This window comes from Podarcis liolepis (genome assembly GCF_965112155.1).
Source record: "Podarcis liolepis genome assembly, chromosome: 8".
Lineage (NCBI taxonomy): Eukaryota > Metazoa > Chordata > Lepidosauria > Squamata > Lacertidae > Podarcis > Podarcis liolepis.
The window spans coordinates 80,676,561-80,692,032 of NC_139560.1; positions in this window are offsets into that span (position 1 = coordinate 80,676,561).

Here is a 15,472-nt window from a genome sequence, read left to right on the forward strand (position 1 = left end):
CAGCCTTCTTTATGGTCCAGCTCTCACTTCCATACATCACTACTGGGAAAACCATAGCTTTAACTATACGGACCTTTGTTGGCAAAGTAATGTTTCTGCTTTTTAAGATGCTGTCTAGGTTTGTCATTGCTTTTCTCCCAAGAAGCAGGTGTCTTTTAATTTCGTGGCTGCTGTCACCATCTGCAGTGATCATGGAGCCCAAGAAAGTAAAATCTCTCACTGCCTCCATTTCTTCCCCTTCTATTTGCCAGGAGGTGATGGGACCAGTGGCCATGCTCTTAGTTTTTTTGATGTTGACCTTCAGACCATATTTTGCGCTCTCCTCTTTCACCCTCATTAAAGGGTTCTTTAATTCCTCCTCACTTTCTGCCATCAAGGTTGTGTCATCTGCATATCTGAGGTTGTTGATATTTCTTCCAGCAATCTTAATTCCAGTTTGGGATTCATTCAGCCCAGCATTTCACATGATGAATTCTGCAAATAAGTTAAATAAGCAGGGAGACAACATACATCCTTGTCGTACTCCTTTCCCAATTTTGAACCAATCAGGTGTTCCATATCCAGTTCTAACTGTAGCTTCTTGTCCCACATAGAGGTTTCTCAGGAGACAGCTGTTTTTGTACAGCTGAACAATGCCACCTTTACTATTCAAACAGGCCTCTCTCTTTTTTGTGCTTCCAGTTATGAATCCTGCTTTATACTTTTCTTATGTGCTGAAAATGCTGGGCTTCCAGACCACGCATCCTTTGCTATTATGCATATCCTTGGCTGATCTCACTGAACCACACTTTGGGTGTGTGCCTGCACTTTTGTTAGCAGTGCGCTTAAGTCTGCGCTGTAGAAAACGCTGCCCAAATGATGTTGGTGGCTGCTTTGCTGCTTTATTTGCTAGCTAGTGACCTTAGGATGTTGCTTACAACCCATGCTGCTCTACCTTCCATGGCTAAATAGGATTGTTTTCAACCTGTAGGGCATCTTAGGCAGAAAGGAGATTGTGATATGCTAATGCTACCTTTGAATTTTAAGGATATTTTCCATAGGGCCAGCTTCCCCATCTTCTTTCACAGAGAAGCGACTAGTCGGAGAAGATGACACAGACCTTTTCCTTTGGAATGCAAAACAGTAACCCCATAGTCATTGAGCACATTTTTATACTTCATCACAATGGAGACAAGTTTGGCAACTGCAGATCGACATCTGTCGTGAATCCCTTCCGATTCCACTCATCCTTTTCTCCCCCCTCAAAAGAGTGCAATTCAATATGTGGAATTGTATCGTTCTCATTTGAGAGAACATGAGTACCTGAGGGAGTTTAAGGGAAGAACAATTTCCATCCTCTCATAAAGACAAAACCACATTCTTCCCAGGGGCCATGTTCAAAGAATGTGTAGATTCAGCGCTACACCTTTTCTCATTTTCATTTTATTTTGTGAGAAAGCACAGATAACATACCAGAGTGTTTATCGGCATTTATTCAGGACCACTGGATAAAAGTCCTTTTCCATGATTTATTCATCTAAGCTGTAATTCTCAACTTCCTACACCCCATCTGCCAATGATTACACAAAATAGCCCAATGATCCTGGGTCAAGGTATTTTAGTGGTCTGATCAATATAGCCATGCACTGCCAGGAACCCACAGTGAGAACTGAAAAGCAATTCAGGCTTCCTTCCAGCCTCAACAGGTTCTGCCATGGCTCTGCCTCTCTTCTGCTCTAGGTTGGTTCTGGGACAAGTTTAGGCCCAAGCAGAAAGGTTGAGATAATCAGGACCTTGGACAGCTCTAATTCAAGCTCATGGGAAGTTAGGTCTGTTGCTCGCACAAAAGTAGGGCTTGTATACTGCTTCAGTTCACTAAGGCATTAGATAGGCTGCGGCTGAGTCTCGATCAAAAATATAGGAGGCTTTTCCCAATTTTACAAGTGTTGGCTCCAGCAATGTTTTAGGTGTGGTAGCTCAATGGCCATTTCTGGAGTGGAGTCCTCATAACCTGAGCTTGATGGTAAGGCCACAGACATTGTGGTAGGATAAGCTCCAGCTCATACTCACAAGCAGGAGTAGTAGAAAACATGAGGGTACTGAGGGTACGTTCTATCATATGTGGTGAACTTGTAAAAGGGTAAAAGAGCATTGGGAAATAGTTCATGATGAATTGAAAAAATGTTTAAAAGTACTTTTTCAAAGAAAGCAGAGTCCTTTTCGTTGGAGATAATGGAGATGGAAAATCTCAGGTGTCAAAAAAAGTTATCTATGTATGCCACCACTGCGGCCCATGTTTCGTTAGCCCAAAAAATGGAACTAAAGAAGAATGGAAACTTAAATTGATGGAATATGCGCAGCTTGAGGACTTAACATACAGAATAAGAGAACAAGAAGAGCATAAGTTTAAAGAAGGTTGGAAAATGTTTATTGAATACAGTCATACCTCAGGTTAAAGTAACTTTGGGTTGAGCATTTTCGGGTTGCGCTCCACAGTGACCCGGAAGTAACAGAACACGTTACTTCCAGATGCGGGTTGCGTTCGCTTCAGGATGCGAACAGGGCTCCAGAACAGATCCCATTCGCATCCAGAGGTACCACTGTATATGGGGGGATATTGTGTACACTTGAAAACCTTGGCAGCATTCAGATAAATTCAACAGTGTCAATAAGTTTTGATGGATGCAATAATAGAATATTGAATGGTTTATATAAAATATGCAGGGATTTATGCTACGTAAAATGAACCATGGAAAGAGAAGCAGGGAAGTCGTTGATATCTTAAGGTTGTTTAAATGAATATTCTAAAATGTAAAACAGAAAATTTAATAAAAATTATAGAAAAGAAAAAAGAAAACACGATGCCCTCTAGTTGTTGTTGGACTCCCAGTAGCCCCATCTTATATGACCAATGAACAGGGAAGATGGGAGTTGAAGTCCAACAACATCTAGAGGGCCATAGGCTGCCCTACCTTGTTCTAGGCCCTCATGGGAATGGGATCATCTGGGTCCTATACTGAAGGTGACTCCTCCCCAGCTTCACCCTTTTTTATGGCCCCGCCCCCACCCATGTCTCTATCACACAGTGAGCTGAGTTTAACAACAAAGAGGGCTGAGGTAAAATGCTGGAAAAGAAAGAAAAAGCTTAAAACTAGAATCGCCACATACTTGTTGAGTTCTATGTTATCCCCCACCCCACCCTCTGTCTGCAACACAGCAGAAGTAACGCTTAATAAACTTTGGTTTGCAATGGCCTTGAGCTTTGGCTAAGTAGGCTGGCCTTAGAAATAAGAAGCCATTAAAAAAATAAAAAATAAAGATGCTCCTTCATAAACAGCTTTGGTTCTATAAAACATTGATGCCGGATCGCAGATGGCAGAAGTGGCAATTGTTTGTTTCTTTATTACCCGTATTAACTATTCAGCCAAATGGTAGCTGTCACAGCTATTAATCACCGCAGGAAATGTTGTGCGCTGCAATTACTTCGAGGGTCAGCACAGGTGAGAGTTTGGCTTTATTATTTTTTATTCTGCATTCTGCAGGTAGCAGGAGCTTATCGCTCATCAAATGCCAGGAAAACAAGCGCCCGCAAAGTCTGGGAAATCAGTTGTAAAGAAAGATAAGCAGCTTCGATTTATACGCAGCCTCCCTGCTGTATATGAAAAATACACTCATCTTCAAAAATTGCCCACCCTAAAACACATCAAGAGCTTGCAGGTCTGTGTGCTGGCATAAAAGGCTGCATTTTGTTGTCCGTTTGCAGTGTCATGATGACACAACTTCAAACTAAAATCACCATGGGAAAGGAACAAAGGCATTAATAGCAACGCCAAGAGCTCTCTCCAGATAAGGTTGGAGGTGGTAGTCAGAATAAGCTATTGAACCTCCTACTCTTTCTGTAGTGAAAGCATTCTGGGTTAGTTAAAATGTAAATGAGCCACACTGCACTTTATTTTAAAGTGGGGAAAAGACTGGTAGCCCCTATACTATAAAGTGATGCCACTGCCAGGTGGTATATCAGGGTTTTCTTGCGCCACTTCCTTAATTAGTATATATTTGTGTGTATATATTTTTTTCAATTCAGATGACTGATATACAGGGGCGGAGGAAGGGGGCAATGGGGGTGGGCCACCCCGTGAGTCACCATTGAGGGGGGCACCAAAATGTCGGGTGTCACTCACTGTGGGGCCTGCAGTGAGCCCAAGCCACGCATCTCTCCTGGGAGTGACGCAGTGGCTTGGGCACCTGCAGACTCCACGCTGCCCCAAGCGGTTCTCCTGCCGCCTCCCCCTCAGTTGTAGGGCAGCTGAATGGGAGGAGGCAGGCAGACTCCTCAGAGGCCCCACGGAGTGTCCTGCCCTGGCTCGCCCTGCCCCATGGATGGCTAGCCCTGCCCCTGCAGATGGCTGGCCCTGCCCCCGGGTGCAGGGCACACGCGCCGCCTCAGGTGCCCACCACTGCTGATATATGGATATTTTATTCTCCTAGAGATGTTTTGTTCTAGCACCTTTTAGCATTGCTAAATACTGCTCACCCCAACAAAACCCCATTTTCATCAAGTCGGTGTGGCAATTCCCATCAGTTTTTGTCATATCTAACTTCTCTGACTACTTACTCCCTCCCTGCACTTCCAGGCTGCTGGCCTGTTCACAGAGAGCTGGGTGCAGTACCTGTGCCCCAGGTGAGCTGCTGAGTCAGGGCAGCGGGATGTTGCATTGCCAGGGGCATTGTGGAGAGAAATTTGGTGACCACCTTAAGAACAGACATGTGGAATTGTTGTATGTCACATGCCTATTTACACTCCAGCACAGCTTGCTGCGAACTTCTATTTGTGTATAGATTTTGATTATGCTGCTTGCTTTTGGACACGAAATCAAATGGTGGAGTATATTCAGGGGGCTCCTTCCATATCTGCTATAGTAGCTCTGCTGCACAGGCTTCATAACAACAGATGGAGTAACAGTTTTCCTATTTGGGTTGAATTTCCCACAGCCCAGTCAGTTGTGTGCGTATTTTTCTTAGAAAAATGTGAGAGGCACCTCTTTGCCATAGCTATACTTTTGGATTGGGATTGGCCGAATGGTGCAGAGAGCTGGAGAGTGAAGGAAACACCTCTGTAAATTGAAGGGTGCATAATTTGTGTGTGAGATAAGAAAGGGTGTGGGGGTTTGAGATTTTGAGGGGGATTTTTTTGAAGAAAAAAATGCTTGGCATTTTCACTGGGAGGGTTCCACTGCAGCTTTCCCAACCCACTGCCCAAAGTTTGAACCTGAGACCTTCTTCATGCATGAATGTGCTCTGCCATCAACCTATGGTCACATCTTATAATCCAGTTCCCTCCACCTCTCAAATACGAAGTGAATCATTGTGTCTCATGGCCATTATGGCAGACATTCTTAGGTTGCAGTCCTCCAGTCCAGAGGTGGTATGTATCTGAGCACCAATTGCTTGCAAACAACAACTACTGCTGCCATGTCATGTTTGTGAACTTCCCAAGCATGTCTGGCTGGCCACTGTAGGAAACAAGATGCTGGACAAGATAGTCCTGGTGCAACAGGGGTTCTTCTTATAATCCTATACTTGCGTGTCAAGACCCCGTGACCTGCAGTTCCCTAATAGATGTGTAAACACAGAGACAAACAGAATGGTCAGGCTGCAAAGCCATCCACCAAAAAGGTGAGCGGACTTACCTGGGAGGTAACCCCATTGAACTTAATGGGACTTCCTTCTGAGTAGGCACATGTGAGATTACACAGGTGTCCTGCTAGCCACAATTTCAATATTGGTAAATCAAATGGTTTTCTTCGTGGGAGACTTGTGAAATATATCTATAGTTCAAAACACGTTGCAGGTGACATTGCCAACGGTTGCGCAAAATATCCCCATAATTTCATTTCGCCAAGATGCCTTTTTGACAGCGTTAAGTGAAAATTTTCCAGACATCGTTACCAAACCATCTGGTCTCCTCTTCCATATGAATGCATTTTGCATCTCGCTGTCATGCTGCGCCACATTAACAAACAAATTTGTATGATACCAAATCATGTAAACACCCAGAGGTGCTTTATAACAGAAATGATTACCATCACTAGAAGAAGAGACCAATGCAACCTAATGTGGCATTAACTCTGGAAAGCAATGAGTTACACAACCGCTATTGAAATCGATTGCTCTAAAATCAGCATTATTAAAACATGAAAGATTGCAGCCCGCAACCACAGCAGCAGCAAGCTTTGCATTTTCCTCTAGGCAGAAGCAGACCCACAAAATCCACCCAAAGAAGAAGAAAAAAACCTTAACATTGCACTGACCTGGAAGTAAATATAGTGAGAAACTACACTCCCCCTTCCCAAAAAAAGAGTCCTTTTTGCTGGGAATAACCCAGACTGAAATCCCAAGATACCAAGAATGGTTATTCACGTACACAACAACTGCGGCCCGTGTTTTGTTAGCCCCAAAATGGAAAGTGAGCAAGGTCCCAACTAAAGAGGATTGGCAATTCAAGTTGACAGAATATGCACAACTTGCAGATTTAACATACAAAATGAGAGCAAGAAGAACATACGTTTAAAAAAGACTGGAAAATGTTTATTGAGTATGTGGAAAATAACTGTGTACAGCTGAAAATGCTGCCAGCATTAAGATAAATTCAACAGAGTAAATAATTCTTGATGGATATAATAGTGGAAAATCGAATGGAATGGTTATTGTAAAATATGCAGGGGTGTAAGAAATGCAAAATGAATCATGGAAAGTGAAGAAGGGAAGTCACTGGATAAGTTTGTAAAATGTTTATTTGAAATTGTAAAACAGAAAATGTAATAAAAATTATTATAAAAAAGTAAATGCATATATAGTTAAGCCTTGTTGTTGTTTAGTCGTTTAGACGTGTCCGACTCTTCGTGACCCTATGGACCAGAGCACGCCAGGCACTCCTGTCTTCCACTGCCTCTCACAGTTTGGCCAAACTCATGCTGGTAGCTTCGAGAACACTGTCCAACCATCTCGTCCTCTGTCATCCCCTTCTCCTTGTGCACTCAATCTTTCCCTCCCTGGTCTTTTCCAGGGAGTCTTCTCTTCTCATGAGGTGGCCAAAGTATTGGAGTCTCAGCTTCAGGATCTGTCCTTCCAGTGAGCACTCAGGGCTGATTTCCTTAAGAATGGATAGGTTTGATCTTCTAGCAGTCCATGGGACTCTCAAGAGTCTCCTCCAGCACCATAATTCAAAAGCCTATCCTGATTCTATTCAGCCCATTCAGCTGAGCCTTTAGATATGCAAGGCTGAGATAACAGAACTTCAGTGCTTGAAAATGTGCCATTTAAGCACAGAACTACTTTTGCAAGCATGAAGCAAACCTTTTACTTCTTCTGCATGACAATGCAGTGGCATCTGATGTCCACTACACTTGGTGGGGCTGCTAGATTGTCAGGAGTGTGTGGTCAATGACAATTCACAGGTGCATGCCCAGATTCTGGTTTTCTCAGCATATTCCGCCCTTGTGGACACTTAAGCATTACTGTTTTACAAAAAGCGCCCAACTAAACTGAAAAATGTCTTACTCCGGATTCAGAAGGGGTTCCTACTATAACTGTTGCTTCTGGGCTGAGAGAACAGTTTTGTGGCTTCCACCTATTCTGGTTCTCTCCATATTCTCCTCCTTTGCAAAGAAACAGTAGACATTTAACACACTGCAGTTTTAATAATACTTGGCATTTAAGAGTCTTACCTTGGTAAAGAAGAGGTCTCTGCTGTCACAATTTCTAGTGTGGAAATTGTTCATTTCTCAGACACAGGCCCCACAGAATTCCATAGGATTGCTCCCTGATAATGTACAGGATTGTGGCCTGAACTGGTTAGTCTTAAAGGTGTAACACAAAATGATTAACAAAGGACTCCATAGATTTCCATATCTATCAGAAACCATTATCCACCCATCCACCCACATGATATTCATTTCTCTCCCCCCCCCCCCTGAGTGTGCAATAACAGACAAGGATATCAAGTGAACCAGGACTAGAGAGATCAGGATGAAAATCACCACTTGGCCATGAAATTCACTTTGTCTCCTGGAATCAGCTGCTGTCTCTCAGTCTGTGGAATTCAAATTGCAATGCAATAAAACGCAACGCAAGAAATAAAAGCAATAAATATATAATTACACTATGTCTGGTACAATTACCACAGCAGGCATAAAAATCATTACGTGGTCTCAGCAAAGACCCTCAGCAATTTTCAGGTGGTCCCTGGAAGTTTGGGAACCACTGATTACGAAGGGACAGAGTTCTTTCAGTTTTCATTGAATGTGGGTGAGAATTGCAATTGCTGCCATAAGTTTTGCACCATGCCGGAGGTTGCAGGCAACAGCTGGTAAAGACGCACAGACACTGAACATCTTGAATCATTTAACACAACAAGACTTAAATCTGAATCTACATGTACATGATTGCATTCCACTTAAATATATTTCAGGGTTTTGGGGGCCACAACTTGATAAAATACTTTTAAAATTTAAAAGAAAACATTAATAATGAGCATCTGTGATTCCCCCCCCCCCCGTAGGTAAAATCGAATCAATCTCATTGTAGCCTGCAAGTCACAAGATGCTAGCCTTAAAAAGTCAGGTTGACTGTAGCTCTTACTGGTTTGGCCTGACATGCAGCAAGCTTGAGACAAGCTTGAGGAGTGAGGATCTAATTTAACTTTTCTCTTGACACTAAGTGGATATTGGGACAACTTTTGTTCCCATTTCCAAGGTAAATAGCATTTCAAGATATGAGGGAAAGAATCATGATTTACCCCTCTCTTCTACCTACCCATTCCCTCCACCCCTATTCTTTTATTCTTTTTTTTTTTACAAAATAATAAGAAAAAATAAATAAGAATAAAAATGTGCACCCCACCACCAAGTCCATTCCATTGCAACCTCCAAAATTTCAACACTTCTTGCCATGGTTTGACCCCTTTCCATTTTAACAGTACAAATTCTACAAACACACATTCCATATCTCCTCAAAATCATTTCTCCTACGTGGATCCCTTCCAGTCGGGATTCAGGCCTCATCATGGGACTGAAACTGCCTTGGTCACACTGGTTGATGATCTCCGGCGAGCTAGGGACAAAGGTGAGAGCTGTTTCCTAGTTCTGCTGGATCTCTCAGTGGCGTTTGATACCATCGACCATAACATCCTTCTGGACCGTCTTGAGGGGCTGGGAGCAGGGGGCACTGTCATACAGTGGTTCCGCTCCTTTCTCCTGGGCCGTGTTCAGAAGGTGGGGGGGGGATGAGTGTTCAGACCCCTGGGCTCTCACTTGTGGGGTGCCTCAGGGTTCTGTCCTCTCCCACATGCTTTTCAACATCTATATGCAGCCGCTGAGAGAGATCATCAGGGGGTTTGGGCTGGGTGTTCATCAGTATGCGGATGATACCCAGCTCTACCTCTCTTTCAAATCAGAACCAGTGAAGGCGGTGAAGGTCCTGTGTGAGTGCCTGGAGGCGGTTGGAGGTTGGATGGCGGCTAACAGTTTGAGGTTGAATCCTGACAAGACAGAAGTACTGTTTTTGGGGGACAGGAGGCGGGCAGGTGTGGAGGATTCCCTGGTCCTGAATGGGGTAACTGTGCCCCTGAAGGACCAGGTGCTCAGCCTGGGAGTCATTTTGGACTCACAGCTGCCCATGGAGGCACAGGTCAAATCTGTGTCCAGGGCAGCTGTTTACGAGCTCCATCTGGTACGCAGGCTGAGACCCTATCTGCCCGTGGACTGTCTCGCCAGAGTGGTGCATGCTCTGGTTATCTCCAGCTTGGACTACTGCAATGTGCTCTACGTGGGGCTACCTTTGAAGGTGACCCGGAAACTGCAACTAATCCAGAATGCGGCAGCCAGACTGGTGACTGGGAGCGGCCGTCGAGACCACATAACACCGGTCTTAAAAGACCTACATTGGCTCCCAGTACGTTTCCAAGTACAATTCAAAGTATTGGTGCTGAACTTTAAAGCCCTAAACGGCCTCAGTCCTGTATACCTGAAGGAGTGTCTCCACCCCCATTGTTCTACCCGGACACTGAGGTCCAGCATGAGGGCCTTCTGGCAGTTCCCTCGCAGCGAGAAGCCAAGTTACAGGGAACCAGGCAGAGGGCCTTCTCAGTAGTGGTGCCCTCCCTGTGGAACGCCCTCCCACCAGATGTCAAAGAGAACAACAACTACCAGACTTTTAGAAGACATCTGAAGGCAGCCCTGTTTAGGGAAGCTTTTAATGTTTGATGTATTAGAGTATTTTATTTTTTTTTTTTTTAGAAGCCACCCAGAGTGGCTGGGGAGGCCCGGCCAGATGGGCGGGGTACAAATAAATTATTATTATTATTATTATTATTATTATTATTATTATTATTATTCCCCATCTTACCTTAGTGGCACATGTTAATTTATCATTAATAGCTATATCCCACACCTCTTTACACCATTCTTCCATTTTATATTCTGCTTGCCCCTTCCACTTCCTAGCTATCATAAGTCATGCAGCTGTCAATAAATTTGTGAGCAAGTCATTCATAGCCTATGAACCTTTCACCCCATCATAAATTGATAATATTGCTACCCCCACCCAGATATTCTGTGTTCTTGCTCTCTTTCCTGTATTAGTGTGGGTTAACTAGCTGCAGAGTTGAAATTTCATCACAAGAATATGATCTAGCATGTTAATCAAAGTCAGCTCCGGCCCTTGAACTGATACGGCTCATCTTGGCTTGAGCCCAGCAGAGTATAATCCAGAGTCTGCAACGAAAGGATGAGGCAGGTATGGCTACATTGCTAAGCTTTATTTCTAAGCTATACCGAGAACATACAAATATACATCTTGTCTCTGTGGAAGCAGAGAGCAACTCCAACAAAGAAACGACAGTACAAAGGAAACAGGAAAACAGTAAACGACACATCCCATCTCCCTTTCCCATGGGAATCCAACAGTATCTGGACTGTGGAATGAAAACATAGTCTTGTGACTACCGGCAGCTGCTCAGTGAGGGAAACAGAAACTAACAGTAAGCAAGACATAAGCCCTACTCGTGTTTATGGCATGCTGCTTGGAAGACCTGTGTAAGCCAGCAAACAGCTCTGTCTATGGACCATTCTGCCTCTTAGCCACTAGCCCTGGGCAATGGAGAACAACCAGGTTTGTGAATTTCTACTTGCACTGCATATTCTCGAGATAGCTAGATCACAGATGTCATGGGTCAATTTTGAAAAGCACTGAAAGCAAATGAACAGACCTTTTCCCAACCACTTAGCTGGAGCTTAGCAATTTATATATAACTCGGTGGTTTCATGAGAAAGGCTTTCTGAATTATGAAGAGCATTAAAGCCAGCGAGGGATTTTTTCCTCCAGCATCTACACTTTGGCCTTACAAGCCTGCTTCATATTAATACAACGTCCATCTCTAGTAAGGGGAGAGCCTGTGGCAAAGCTGTGCATCTGCGGACAGCAATTTTTGTAAGCGGTCTTGACAGGACGTATCAAACAGCTTGTGGGAGAAAAAGCTCATTTGGTCGCGGTGTGTTTATATTAGATGGAATCTGACCTTGCTAGAGAAAATCTAGACACCTGTTGATAATTTACATACTGCAACTCCTGAGTCCAGTATCTTAGGGGGAAAGAAGCATTCTTCATGTAAGAGATATTTAAACATTATTGGCATTTCTCTCAGTTCGTGTATCAAAACTACAAATACAGCTGTCCATGGGAAAGCTATCTGCTGGCTGGGTGAGGTACAATGTAGACCAACATTGCCTTTTGATGGGTTCCCACTAGCCTCAAAACAAGTACCAGCAATTATAAATGCCTCTGAGCTGACAATAAAATACTTTGCTCTGGTAGCAGCATTCACTAGCTTAACTGTAATTATAGCTGCGCCAAGAGGATATAACCAAGTCTTTGTACAATGGGATATGTCAGTTTAGATTGACACTTCAGGAACAAAGCATCTTGAGGATTGCTTTGGCTCTTGGGTAATGTTAATGCAATAAAAGGTTACAATTAAACACACTGTCTTCCGGTAATTGATCAATTGCTCTACCACAGAAACCATATTCAAAGCATAGTGGTGAAGCTTAAAATGTTAATGGATAGAGCCAGCTAAGTTAGAAACTATAGCTGCTTGGAGATTTTTGTGAGTTTTTAATTATCACCTGGTGTTAGCCAGGAACAGCATGTGTTTGCGAAAAATATTAGAAACTCAATGAATGTTGACATTTACTTGCAATTCTTATGCTTTATTGAGACCAGTGGGAAATGTCGTAATGCCCTGGTATTTATCTAATACTCATTTCCACCATTTACCAGTAGTGAACATTTCCCATGATTTGTTTATGATATCCATCAATACATCTCAAGAACCACCAGGTGCTTTCAATAGCACAGACAATTTTCACCTCTTAGCATTTTCCAAGAATTGTCAGCATATACTATTGTTCTCATGACTAACAAGTTCATTGATTTCAGCAGGTCTACTCTAAGTATCACTTAGATGGATATAACATAAAAGATCAGCTGTATCATGAGTGGTACGAACTGTTGACCTGACACTGGATTATCAAGAACCAAACTGTTACTATATGCAGGGATGAGCCAGAATTTCTCAGCAAAGAATATTATTAGAAATTCTCTGAGAATATCCAGTTGTGGGTTCACCCCCGGCTGCTGAAGAATTCTAGGCCCCACTCAAGAATATTCAGTGAAATGGCCCTCCCAACTTATCCACTCATATATAGGCTGGGGGATTTTGAGCACAACTATGGAGCAAACCTGTAGTATCTTGATATTGTTGGAGTAAGGGATGGGCTTGGATCCTATTCCCCACTGCTTCCTTTATCTATCATTATGAGCAATAGCATTTCATTCAACATTAAGGGAGCCCAATTTTATTTTTCAAAGGGATTTTTCTCAGAATTTTTCTGGGAATTTTCTTTTTCACAGACACCCATCAAATAGTTGGAAAATTACATTTCCCCTCTCTGAGAATATTTGGCAAAATTTCACAAACATCCCCACACATGAATAACATGGATAACTGTGAGAGGCCACATTCATACTGTTCAGTTTTCAAAACAGTCATGCTCCTCTGAATATGAAAGAAAATTATATCGCTATGATCCAACAGGACACATATGAAGCCGAAAAACAAAAGCTTCACAATGTAGCTTTCAGTTCAGTGTGTTGTGGGAGGACTATGGCTTAATGTTGGGACACATGGTTTACACGACTGAGGTTTCAGGAACGATCCATGCCACCTCAAGTTAAAGTATCTCAGATAACAGGGCTGGGAAAGGCCTCTGTCCGGAAACGTGGAGAGCCACTGCATATTGGAGCAGTCAGCCCAAATAACTTGACTCAATGTACATGAGTGTGATATACAACAATAGCGAACCTGTAGCATCTCCAGATGTTGTGGACTACAGTTCCCATCACCCCCAAGCAGCATGGCCAATGGTCAGGGATGAGGGTTGCTGTAAGAAGAGAAGAAGAAGAGTTTGGATTTGATATCCCGCTTTATCACTACCCAAAGGAGTCTCAAAGCGGCTGACATTCTCCTTTCCCTTCCTCCCCAACAACAAACACTCTGTGAGGTGAGTGGGGCTGAGAGACTTCAGAGAAGTGTGACTGGCCCAAGGTCACCCAGCAGCTGCATGTGGAGGAGCGGGGAATCGAACCCAGTTCACCAGATTACGAATCTATCACTCTTAACCACTACACCACACTGGCTCCAACAACATCTGAAAAACCACAGGTTCAACATCCCAGCTAACTGGGAAGAGAATGGATTTCTTTGGTGTCTATTTGAAGAGTGGAGTCGTTCTTTCATAGGTTGATTCCACAAGGCTGATGTGATATTTAAGCAGCTGCCACCACATGGATAAGATGATTCGGATGATGGTAAGCAGCTTCAGCGTACAGTGAACAAGGACTGCAATATGATACTAAATTTATTAATAGGGTTACATATTGTAAATTAACTCTTGGGTCTCTATTCCTTGGATGAGTTTGCAGACCCAGATGCAGTGCTCCCAGGGACGGGAAGAGGTGAAGCAGTGAAGTGGTGCAACAACGTTCTGGAGTTAAAATTGGCCACAAATTTATTGATTACAGATGCAGGTAGGCCTTGGCCTAGGCATTGGGTAGGAATTCTGAATCAGCCTCCCACCTGATGGCTGAAATTTAAACAGGGTTGTGCCTGGGTTAAGGGCCAACTCATGATGCAGATCAACTAAACTGGTCCTCTCTTAGCCACTACTGGATGTCCTCTAGCCCATCTGCTCACCTTGAGCTTCAGGGCAGGAACTTCCACCCAAGACCCCTTTATCAGGGTGCCCTAAGATATCACATCTGGTCAAAGGAACGGGAGTATCGCACTAATTCACCCCCTCCCCAGAAAAAGCCTAAGGCCAGAAAACTTTGACTCTTGGGTCTTTATTCATTGGGTGGGTTTCTGACACCGACACTTTTAGCCTCTCTCTTTATGTCTTTGGCAGTTTCAACACTGCAAGTACCTTTTTTAAAAACCTTCAAATGAAGTTCTTTGCTCCAACACAGCATGACTTCCGGCCCTCAAGCAGAGGGGATTAATTCCACCGCTCCCCCTCCCCCCCTTCTCTCTGATTTTGACAATCATTTTTGTGTGAATAGGTAATTGGGCAATTTTGTGGTCTCATTACAATCAGCTGAAGAAGTGACCTCATTGGGTGCTATTCACCATTCTCATCAGAGCCACAGATACAAGAGTTAAGAGATCATCACACAAATTTGGTGTCCTTCATCATATTCCCATATGATTAGAGAGAGGAACAGGACTTTCAAACGAACCATGCTCGCTATCATCTACGGCTGAGCCAAAACTACTCAGTGCTTTTTGTGGCTACATTTTTTATTCAACAGTGTCCCCCTCCCACAAAAAACCCCTCCCTTATTTGATTATTCAAATAATAATCCCTGATTGGGTGGGATGACTCATGTGGACTTAGTTCAGGAAGCAGCAGCTACAGGTGAGAACAAGGACTCCAAACAGAATCCCCCTTTCTCAAAATGTGATAAATACATTTAGTTTGCTTTCTTGAAGGAATTAATTTTTACCTGACCAAAATGCTTAGTTATATCCCCAGCCTCTCAAAGTGGAAAATATCTGGTGCAATTTTATTGTCACTTCACATGTTTTTCTCTGCCATCACTGCCCCCAGGCAATGGTCCAGTCCTTGTGGAGTTTCGCCTGATTCAGAAGACACTATGTGCTCACACTAGGCTTAAATGCAGGCGCATGAATTACCTGGAGCAGACTCTCCATCTACTAGACTTTATTCTTCACTGCATATTTTAAAGGGGGGGGCACATGTTTCTAGAGTGCAAAGAGGAGAGGGAAGACAAATAGAAGCAGTTTGTGTCACCTGAAACAGCTGGAACGTTTGATGTCGGAACAGCAGCACAGCTGTTCTCATACGAAGAGGTGTAT